Below are 12,051 nucleotides of genomic sequence, written 5' to 3'. Positions count from 1 at the left end.
AAAAAAACCTAGATTTACTGAAAGTGAGACTACATATTCTAAATCCACCTAGATTCCATCCTTAGACCTGAAGATGGAATCCAAGTGGATTTCAGAGCTATGGCCTCAATTTCAATATATCTAGATTTTGCATTGTGGCTTTTTCTGCCATAGCATCAACACGGAAGAGTGTTTTACCATTCAATGCATATTTATGTATGTCTATATTTGTAGGTATATACATACATTTAAGTGTATACATATATACACAATATATACATATAAACACATTTATATTATTTACAATATACATACATACATATAATATATATATATATATATATATATATATATATATATATATATATATATATATATATATATATATGTGTGTGTATATATATGTATATGTATGTAAGTGTATTTATATATGTATATGTATATATATAATATACATTAGGTGTTACATTGTATATATTTATATACTATATATATAATATATATATAATATATACAATATATATACTATATATACTAAAATATACATACACATATTTATATATGTACATCCATTTACAGACAGGTACAGCTACAGTCATCATATAATACTTCAGGAAATGGTATAGCCTTAACCATCATGCTTCGGGACACGACCTATGTGAGGTTGCATATTCAGTTTCATTGCTGATAACATCAGGTAGCATAACTAACACCACAAGTTTTTCATGTCGTGTCACATGATAATATCGCATGATTTTTCACGCCATGTCAGATAACAATATCACTTGATTTTCCACATCTTTTTATGGCTTGTCGCAAGAGCTGATGACATATTATGTGATCTTACAGGGTACATGGTGTGTCATGATAGGCTATTCAAAAAAAAAAAAAAAAAAAGGCAAGCACATGGTAGTCACTCGCCAGGCTGGATCTGGATCTTGTCTTGCCAGCATTCTGCGGTCTGCCCTCCTAGGCCTTGGTTTTCCCTGCCACCTACTTCCTTGATTTTGAGGAAGAGGAGGCAGTGGATTACCCCAAGACTTCCAGGAGTCTTCCTCATTAGAAGAATGCACCTGATCCCCTCTACCTGTTCCACCTTTCTTCTGACCAGGAATGTATGGAATTTGATCCAGGGTACTGGCCGCCAACATAGCAGTGCAAGACAGAGGATCATTATCTCCCATCATTTGATCTATAACATGCACCACCTGTCTCTTTCTGCTTAGTTTTATGATTTTTACAGAAGTCTCCTTTTTTTTTCTTTTTTTTTTTTTTTCTTTCTTTTTTTATTCTTTCACAGATACAAGCGTCCAATTCGGTGACTTGGAGAACAAGTCTGAGTGTTCAACTGTGAATCAGATGTCACCTGTGTCTCAATACTACACGTCTGACCAACTACTTCAGGCACAGCTGGGATCGCAACACCCCTAGTCCCTCCTCATCTGTCTGGGGGGAAAAGGGAGATGAACCACAGCACTTTGAATTTGCTGCAGCTCCTAAAGTAAAGGTTCCTAACTTGGATGCTACTTCACAGCCAGAAGTAGTCTTTAGCAAGTTCCTGACAGAGGAACAATTGGAAAAGATCATTCAGGAGACAAACCAGTAAGCACATTAAATTATTTAACTTATTTCCTGATTAGAAAATATTCATTTACAATGCTTCATTCCCTGCCTCTTGCAAGCATGTCTTTTATGAGGTCAATTCTTTCTCCTGCAGATATGTTGCACAGAGGACATCCTCTGCAAACTAGAAGGGTTGGGAGGATACCACAGTGCAGGAGCTTCATGCACAGTCTGAGCTGCAATTCTTGATGTGATTACAGTCCAAGCATCACATGTAGGACTTCTGGTCTCATGACCCCCTAATGTCCTCAATGCTCTTCCTGCAGATGATGTCATGCAATCAGTTTGATGCCCTCACATTTCCCCAACAACAAAGGCACAAGATGATTTCAGTGGATGAGAGCCTCTGGGCTTTCAAGGGGTGTCAACAGGCACTCTAGTATGTCATGAACAAGAGAGCACATAGAGGCTTGAAGGTGTAGAAAGCTATGTTCAAGTGACAGACCAGTGGCCAGCTACAGCACTGCCTTCCCCATCTACATGAGGCAGGACTGCAGGGAGTTCCCTACATGCATGAAGGTGGTGGTAGACCTAATGGAGAAAGGTGGCCTCATGGATAAGGAGTACAAGTACACACTACACACTAACAACTCACATGAGTCTTTTCCACAAACTGCAGGCAAGAATACTAAGTGCTGTCGGCATGGTACAAACAAACTGTAAGCACATAACCAAGACATGCAAGCAAAAGGGCGAATAAGTTTAGACTTCCTTAGTAGCAGCACAGGAATGCTTGCCTTTCAGTGGATTGATACGAGGCCAGTGGCCATACTCCCTACAGTCCAATGAGATGGAAGCTCTTCCTCCTAACCCATCACCATCTGGTAACAGAAATCCCTGAGCATGATAAACTCTGGTGATTTCTGGCAACTGCCAGACACTGGGTGCAGGAGTTTGCTATATCAAGCAAAACTTTCCATTCCACATGCTCTGGCATGTCACTACAACAAACAAAGCCAAAGGCTGTACTGGAGTACAGCAACGGCATGAATGGAGTCGAACTCAGTGATCAACTTACACAGTAATACACATAAGCAAGAAGAACTAACAAATGGTACCAAAAAGATATTCATCAATCTTGTGGACATGGCTGTGGTAAACTCCCTGTTACACACAAAGCAGTGGTGGGAAAATGGCACAAGCAGACTTCAACTCAAGGAACCAACTCAAGATCCAACTCATGCGTAGGATCTGCAGGCTCTGTGCCCTTCCCCTTGTTTTCTTCAGGGAGTATCACAACACTTAAGATGCTCCCCGAGAATGGAAACTCTAATGTGTGCACATATATATATATATGTACATAATTGTAAATATATATTTTATTTTTGTTAAAAAAAAATAATAATAATTAAGATTGAATAAATAAAATCTCCTGTGAGAATCCATCACTTCCTCCACACAATAAACTGCCACGCACAACTAGTAATTTAGAGTGTACTCCAAAATAAGTAAGTAATATCCTTCACAGAACATATTATGGCAAAAATAAGCTCCAAATATGAGCTTATAGTAATATAAGGTTGTAATCATTTCCCACACACCGCCCACCTTCGATGCGAGCTGGATGGGCAGGCTGTATATACATATTTAATAAATACACACACACATATATACATTATATACATATATATATAATTTGTGTATCACACACACACACACACACACACACACACACACACACACACACACACACACACACACACACACACACACACACACACACATATGTGAATATATATACCCACCCACTACCCACTGATGATTAATTGAGCACTGTAATATCAACTTACAAAGTCTTGTGATGCCTAATCAACAAAGATCTGTTTTTATTGTAAAGGAAATGTACTGTGTAGGAACAAGTAAAATTCCTTGTCTCTAGCCAAACCCACCATCTCCCCTTCTTCTAAGGATGCCCTCCTCACCCTGTGCCACTGATACAGCTGGCTTGTCTATTGCTTTCTAAACATGCCTATCACATCTAGGAAATAAGACGTACTTCTTCCCAAACAAATACATACTAAGATAGTTCCTTTTCAATCACTCAAGCTATGAGCAAGTACCAAACACAAAAAATTTAGTGAGTGGAGTTGTAGAATACACAAATACCGATGCCCTATTGTCAAATGTCCCTGTGGAGCAGACTTTCTCTAGAGCCACGTCCCTCCCCACTTTCCCATACTATAAAAATTTTGTAGGTGTTACTCCAGCACTGGGGGAGGGCTGCACCACCTGAAAATTTCCCCCATAGTTTTTGCTGATGTACTATTTCTGATTTCAGAAATTACAATAATTACCATATATCAATGACTCCCATCCCAAGATACATTCACAAGGGATATTTATATATGTGTATTCTCAGACGAAATGCCCAAAACTGCGTGTCAAATGTTTTAATTTAAGCTCTGATCATTAGCATAAGTATTGAGATGTTCAATTTAAGGAGCCACAGTTATTGGAAAAACCTGCATTAATGTGAATATATCATTGTTTATGTTATAAATTAAAGTTCAAATTATATACATATAATATATATACGTACACTTCTCAATCTATCGATCTATAAACATCAATTTCTAGTTCAGGCCAATTTTAAGTTTAAACTTCAACACCTTTCCAGTACTTTATAAAGAAGAAGATGGAAGTTCAAAGAATCTACAATCTTGGATGATTTATCAAAATATGGCATTTGTGCATGAATATGAATATGGCTAGAAGTCGAAATCAAGCCAACATTAGGTTTACCAAAAGTGGAAGTTTTCATCAAGTTTGCCAATTCCCACAGATGTCCCATGAGATGGGGCTTGCCCGAAGGGTTTAACCCCTTCCCAACGGGTCACGCCTATAGGCGTGAAAACAAACCGCTTGAAATGTGGCGTGCGGCTGTCCGCTGCGGCAGCGCCAAAGCGCTCCAAGGCAGTGATTCTGCTTGATGTACCAAACTCACGCGCTCAAAGTCGGCGTGTTGCCGTGGTTCGCCAGAGCATAGATTTTTTTTTTTTGTTTTCTACACCCATCACCAAGGGGTTAACCCATTAGCGACGGGTATAAAAAACTAAAAAAATAAAAACTCTTCGCTCTGGCGAACCACGGCAACGCGCCGACTTTGAGCGCGTGAGTTTGGTACATCAAGCAGAATCAAGCAGAATCACTGAGCGCGTGAATTCGGTACATCAAGCCGAATCATTGCCTCGGAGCGCTTTGGTGCGCCGCCGCCGCGGACAGCCGCACGCCACATTTCAAGTGTATTGATATGACGCCTATAGGCGTGACCCGTCGCCATTGGGTTAATAATGTAGTTTGAGAATGCAGGCCTTCCCCCCACACCCCACCCCCCACCTTTCCCTAGGGTCATTCAGCATTTTCATAATATGGCTGTCTGTCTATCTCACTAATAATTTTAGTAACATAACACTATTCCATAAAAAGCAAATTCAGCACTGCCAGCCAGCAACCCTCGAACCAAAGCATTTGAATAGACCTGGACTCAACATGTCATTCATGAAAGGGTTTCCATTTGCCATGCCACAGTATAGCACTGCAATACAAGTAAAATCCAAGTTCATGGTGATATACAAGATGGTGATAATGATTCTGACAATGGTGGTAGTGCAGAATGTGGAGTCCATCCTAATAAGCTAATTAAAGAGTAACTCCATAATGACTTCCTCTTTCCTCCAGGAATTTGAATGTACATGTATATGATATAAAGGCTGGTGTATTAATGATATTAACATTCAAAAGTGTTAACTTTCCTAGAATGTATCTACGGATGTATGTATATATGTACATATAGATATACATATACATACATATATAAAAATATACCTATATATAAATATACATTATTTATATAGATATTTATTTATATATTTGTAAATATATATACATATTTCAACATTAATATGTATATAAATTTATTTATATATATATATATATATATATATATATATATATATATATATATATATATATATATATTTATATATATATATATATATATATATATATGTTTATATATATATAAATATATAATATATATATATATATTTATAACTATATACTTTATATATATATATATATATATATTATATATATATATATATATAAAAATATATAGTTGTATATATACATATATTTATATATATTTTATTCCCTCAAGAGTTTGCCTACAGTATTTGTTCCCACATTTTTCCCCCCTCTCACTTTACTCTGGTTGCTAAATTGGGGACCCCCACCCATGTTAATTTCTAGTAAAGAAATTCTAGTGACTGAAACCTCTTCTAGCATAAATTAATGCTTTCATTCGTACCTCAAAAGATTAAATTTGATATCACACACACACACACACACGTTGATTCTCTGTGAGCGTCATAGTTGTTATGAATGTACAAACACATTATTTCCATATTCATACTGGTCAGAAAGTGGTATTCATTTAACCCTTAGATGACAGTCTTAGAAATCTCTCAGCGTCACTGACTCCAGTGATTTTTGGCAACCATCCTGCTGTTTGGACGTGTATAGCCATACACTGCAAATCAAGCAGTTTGTTATGACAGCTACGCATGGTCTCGCAATAACAGGTTAATTAATGTAAGCTGATATTACAGCCAATGAATAATTCAGCAGCAAATAAAATTTTTGATAAATGAGTTAAACATTACCTTTACACTGATAATCTTATCAAAGATTTCATCTGTACACAAGTTAGTATACTTAACAATACAAGCCCGTGCAGAGCAAGTTCTCGGTAAATCTGAACCTTGTAGTCAGTGACATAACACCATATACATGCTCTAAATCTGAACCTTGTAGTCAGTGACATAACACCATATACATGCTCTGTCACAACGGTAATCTAATTTCATGAAAAGAGAATGATCACAAGAAATAGTTTTTGATGAAAATACAAACCTACAACATGATTGACACTGACCTATATACAAATAAAATGTCTTAACCCCTTCCCAACAGGTCACGTCTCTAGACGTCTTAACTAACTGCTCGAAATGGAAGAGCACTTGTAGGCCAGGCACAAGTGTGCATGGTCTATAAGCCACGAATGGCCAATTAAGTAAGCCTAATACCCATATATTGGGCCATTTGATGGCAGTGAAGCATATGGATCCAATGCCTCAAGTATCAGAAAAAGGTTCAAATTTAACCCTACATAACTGTACTAACAATAAGCCAAATCATATCAGTTGCATATTTAACCCTTATCAGCTGGGTAGCATGTACGTACATGCCATGGCATACCTGGACTATATTCTGGGTGGCATGTACATAAATGCCATGGTGTGCCAATCCCATTTTCTATTGTGATGACACATGCCCCAACAGCGAGGATCGGGCCACAATCCAGGAGAAAGGGCTTGAGTATCGGGAAATCACCCGTCAGCACTGAGTTAACCCAATGCCAACAGGCATGACACGTACATACGTGCCATGCCCACAGTGAATTACTTGTTTGATTGTTTTTTCACATAGATGGTTTCACTTGTACTAAGTCACAAATGAGCCAATTACGAGTAATGCCTGTCTCACCCGTTTACCCTTTTCTTTGATTTACGATATTTTAGATTATCTTATCTGCTGCTACTAATGTTTATAACATTTTAGTAATGATAATATCTATAAAAAAAAAAAAGTAACACCATCGATATTCATAGCACTTGAAAAAAATACATTTTTCCAGCCAATTCAAATCAGGTAAGGTCACAAGGATTACTAAGAGACATTTCACAAAAAAATATAAATAATGAACACACCATTTTCTCCATTTTCTTTTTATTTAATTTTCCCCGGCGGCATTGGATTAACCCCTTCCCGACGGGTCACACTGTGAGGCGTCAAAACAAACCGCTCGATTTGTGTCGTGCAGCTGTATGCTGCAGCGGCGTGCCAAAACGCTATGAGCCAGTGATTCGGCTTGATGTACCAAACACTCACGCTCAAAGTCGGCGCATTACCATTGATCTCCAGAGCGTGCAATCTTTTAAAAAATTTTCTTCACCAGTCATCAAAGGTTAAGTGTCAACTATAAATACTGTACAAACACTACCAGAAGAGATCATCAATCCTCACACTTTATAGCTATCAACAAGTACAAAAAAGTCCTGGGTTCCAGGCATTATCTCCTGATACTGAGTGCTCCAAATTTGCACACTGAGATGTTTGTTTCTCATACATTATACAAATTTGGGTCCTAAATACCGGTCTCATGAATTTCGGCATGATGGAAAGAAATAGGTTTTACTAAAAAATGGTGCAGTTAAAGGGGCAAGGAAATCAATTCCTGGCTGCTGAAGGGTTGCCTCTGTGATAACCATTTGAATACCAGAAAAACATTTTTGGCAGGCCAAGTGAGACTTCCCAGGCCAGGGACATTCTCCTCCCTAACTATGTCCTATGAATTACAGACAAGGAACTTAAGATGCTTCAACACTGAAACCTCTTTTGTTTGTGGGATAAGAAAGATTGCAATAATAAAATCTATCCTTTCAGTAGAGTATAATCAAAACTATTGGGTATTCCTAAATTTAATCCTAAAACTTATTGAAACTTTGAGTTTGTATCCTTGACTTACACTAACATATATCAAAATACAGGTCTTTCTTACTATTGAGCAAATTCTTGCTGTCATCTGACTTTTCCTTCACACGTTAGCAGTTTTATTGTATTTCAGTAACAAAATCAATCAACCAATAAATTTGCAGACATTTGTCACTATTTAATTTTATTATATGCCTATATTGTCAATCATTCAGGACAATTAACCTTTCATGACTATGACCTGCATTCAGTGTTACAGCTTTTGAAAGATAGCCAAGAAGTCTTCCTCTTTCACTTGTGTGGGCATAGCATAACATAAATACAAATAAACAATAAATGAAAGTAACAAAAGTTTGCTTACCACACTTTTAACTTTATACTCAACATGACCATCATTACTACCATTACTATTACTACTGACATTATTATGCACACTCTCTAGCTAGTCCTTAATTTGTTGCAGTAATAAACTTTTTTTTTTTTCTTTTTTTTTTTGGGGGGGGGGTAAATTTTCTGTATTACAACCTACTTCATTGTTCACAGTAGACAGGAAAATTGAGCATGAAAATTGTGTCCTCCCTGGAGCCTATGCTCTTCCAGTCATGCCTCACCAATGGTATATTCCACACTCATTTAAAAAAGGAAATAATGCAAAAGCCCCTTCCTAAATGAGTCTGAGCACCCTCTAAGAGCTTTTGTGCATTTGTGGAGTCATTCCTATCAACCTTGCCTTAAGCTGCAATTCCAAAGACAGCAAGTTTCCGTCACCCTGTGTCTAAGCCAAATTGCTCTTATTCATAATTCATTCATGTACCTGAAGAGATTCAGTTTCAATTTGGTTTCACACATTTTTGTTTATAATTTCTTGATCTTTACAACTACAAAATTAATCCACTAAACGGAATGTATTCTGCCATGCCTGCACTATGCTAAGCTGTTTGTGACAAATTCAAATATTCATTAAATTTTAGACTTAATACTCATTTCAGGTCTTGGATCACCTCATAACATAATGTGTTTATATTGTTTTTCAATTCCAATCAAGAAATTCACTGTGCCCCTCTACTAAAGCAATGCTCACCCTAGTATAGTCTGTCAGGATCCCTAGACAGCCTCACGTAGTGTCTGTCTGCTACAGAAAGGGAAAGGTCACACTACACAGTGTCCTCCGTTGAGAAACATCCCAAACAGACCAGTCTACAATAACCTCAAGGATGAACTTCAAATCAAAGATGGTCGTGGATTTTATGAAAATCATCACATATCAATTGAAATTTACCAAGGGGAGACACAAAATCCAACCCACCCATTTTATTACACATCATACATGATACTACTATGCCAGCTACCCTGATACCCCATACTTCAACAGAAACAGAATATCCGACACATTCTTTTCAATAGCATATACCACTGATAGTGTACCAAGTAATGTATGACATATCTAAGGATTGATAAAGACTGAAGTTGGGAGGAAGTAAATACTATAACAGAAATTTAAGTATTATTGACACAAAGACAAACACAGTAACGTGTACACAAAGATGAAAGGAAAACCGCCATTTATTTTCTTACTGTGGCGGTTTTCCTTTCATTAAGTCGATTGTGACAAAGTCTTGCCAGCCTTACGATTATACCCCTTGCAAAGTGTCGTAATGATTTCATTCATTATGTTATTTTAAACTTTCTGCTATTATGATGTTTCTAAATAGCATTTCATGACTGTACTCTGGCTCTAAGCGAGCCCTGTCTTTAGCATGTCGGAGTGGATGTGTTTGCATTCCTTGATAAAATGAATGTTTGTCTAGATAATCTTCACAATTTTAGTGAGGCACCATTATATATATTATCTATTTTTGCAGTACAGTTATACCTGACATAATAATCCCTGTTTAGATAATCGAGTTATAAGCTTCTTAGTGATATACTATTTTTTGTTTCGGCATTATCTTTCCCTTCCTAGAAAAAGACCAACATTACAGTTTTCCTGCCCATTGTGACAGGCATTCAACTCATTGCCCAGATTTTGATGAAAGTGCAGGCTGCAAGGCACCCGGACACAACAAGTTAATGGATAATGGCAGAGGTAAATCCATGCATGGACAAGCATCGTCACACTGAGTTGTGGCTAGATAAGGCAGAAAAAAATTTAAAATATAAAAACTTTATGCATAAGATGATCCCTAGATATTATGATTCCAGTCCACATTACACCTTTTTACAATATATTCCTATTAGATTATGTGTATTGCTAGTTTTCAAGTCCTTTTTCATCAAAGTTTCCTGATCCATCTGAATGACAAAGAATGCAGGTCCCTTGAACATTGAGATCTAGGAACCTAAAGTCTTGAATACACTAACAAATTATTTTTACCCATTCTTGAATAATTATTACATGATCACCAATATGGTATTACACGTAAAAACCATCTGGCAAAAGCAAAAAAAAAAAAAAAAAAAAAAATAGATGGAAGATAATCACTAGCTACTTCGATCCTTTGAAAAGAGCTTATCATCAGCTGATCCCCCCTAGCCACAAATGCCACTGTAAACAACTTTTTCTTATAATCTGATATAATAACCTAAATCTAGCTCATTTTCCCAAAATCCAAGTATCCACTGCAGTTCTTTTTGCAACATTCTTTTCCAATAAAATCTACAAATGTCAGGCCAGAGTGAAGCCAAGCCAAGATACCTCAATATGAAGTATCGACACTTATGAAGGTACTATTTCTCGATCATTATTACAATCATTAACATAATTATGATAACTATCATTATTGTGCATGTATTTCTATCACTTTCCTTTTTTTTCTAAACAAAGCACTGGTAACCATCTGGAGCTTATACACATAGAGGCAACTGTTCATGAACTCACTTCTCTGGCTTATATTTCAAGACAATGGCTTCTTAGACTATTTATGGTTTCACCGTTTTCACTGTTACTATCTGGCTGACTGTAGTAGTACTTGGATGGTAAAACACACTACTGTGTTGAGACTATGATAAAAAAAAAAAACACAATGTACAAACTAGATTTGTCAATAATGAGACGACAGTTTTGAAATCCACCTGGAATCAATAAATTCAGCATTAATCTTATTGTTTCCTGTTCTCCATTTGTTATTTGTTGCTAATGAGGTTTCTTGCTGGGGCAGTGTTTTGGAAAAGTTATTTATAATTAATTCCATCAATTCTCAAGTTTTGCTATTGCAAATTTGCAATATATGTCAAGCACTTTTAAGGGTAGATATGCTAAAATCTTCCTTTACTGTTTGACAAAGTAAAGATTCTGATATTGTTTTAACCCCTTCCCGACAGGTTTGACGTGTAGGTACATGCTATGCCCACTGTGAGTACTTGTTTGATTGTTTTAACACATAGATGGCTAAACTTGTACTAAGTCACCAATGAGCCAGTTACGAGTACTGCCTGTCTCACCTGTTTACCCTTTTCTTTGATTTACAAAATATTTTACGTTATCTTATTTAGCTGTTACTAATGCTAAAAAACATTATAATAATTATAATGTTTATAATAAAAATAACACCATCGATATTCCTAGCACTAGTTAAAAATAGATTTTTTCCCGCCGATTCAAATCACGTAAGGTCGCAAGGTCTATTAATTGACTCCTTTGTGGCTAAGCACTAACAGAGCCATCTATGGGCAGACATTTCACAAAAAATATAGATAATAGGCACAGCATTTTCCCCGGCAGTCATTGGGTTAAGGTGAAATACAACCAGCTGCACTAACATCCACAAGCACGTGCCATGATACCTATACAGTAACCACTGTAGCATACAAAAATTCTAGAGAACCTTTCCAAGCCTTCCACTGTTTGCACATAAAATTGTGTATTGAAGAATGCTATATTTTACTTTTATACCT

This window comes from Penaeus chinensis, chromosome 31 (genome assembly GCF_019202785.1).
Source record: "Penaeus chinensis breed Huanghai No. 1 chromosome 31, ASM1920278v2, whole genome shotgun sequence".
NCBI classification, from domain to species: Eukaryota; Metazoa; Arthropoda; class Malacostraca; order Decapoda; family Penaeidae; genus Penaeus; species Penaeus chinensis.
This window is presented reverse-complemented; position numbering follows the sequence as displayed.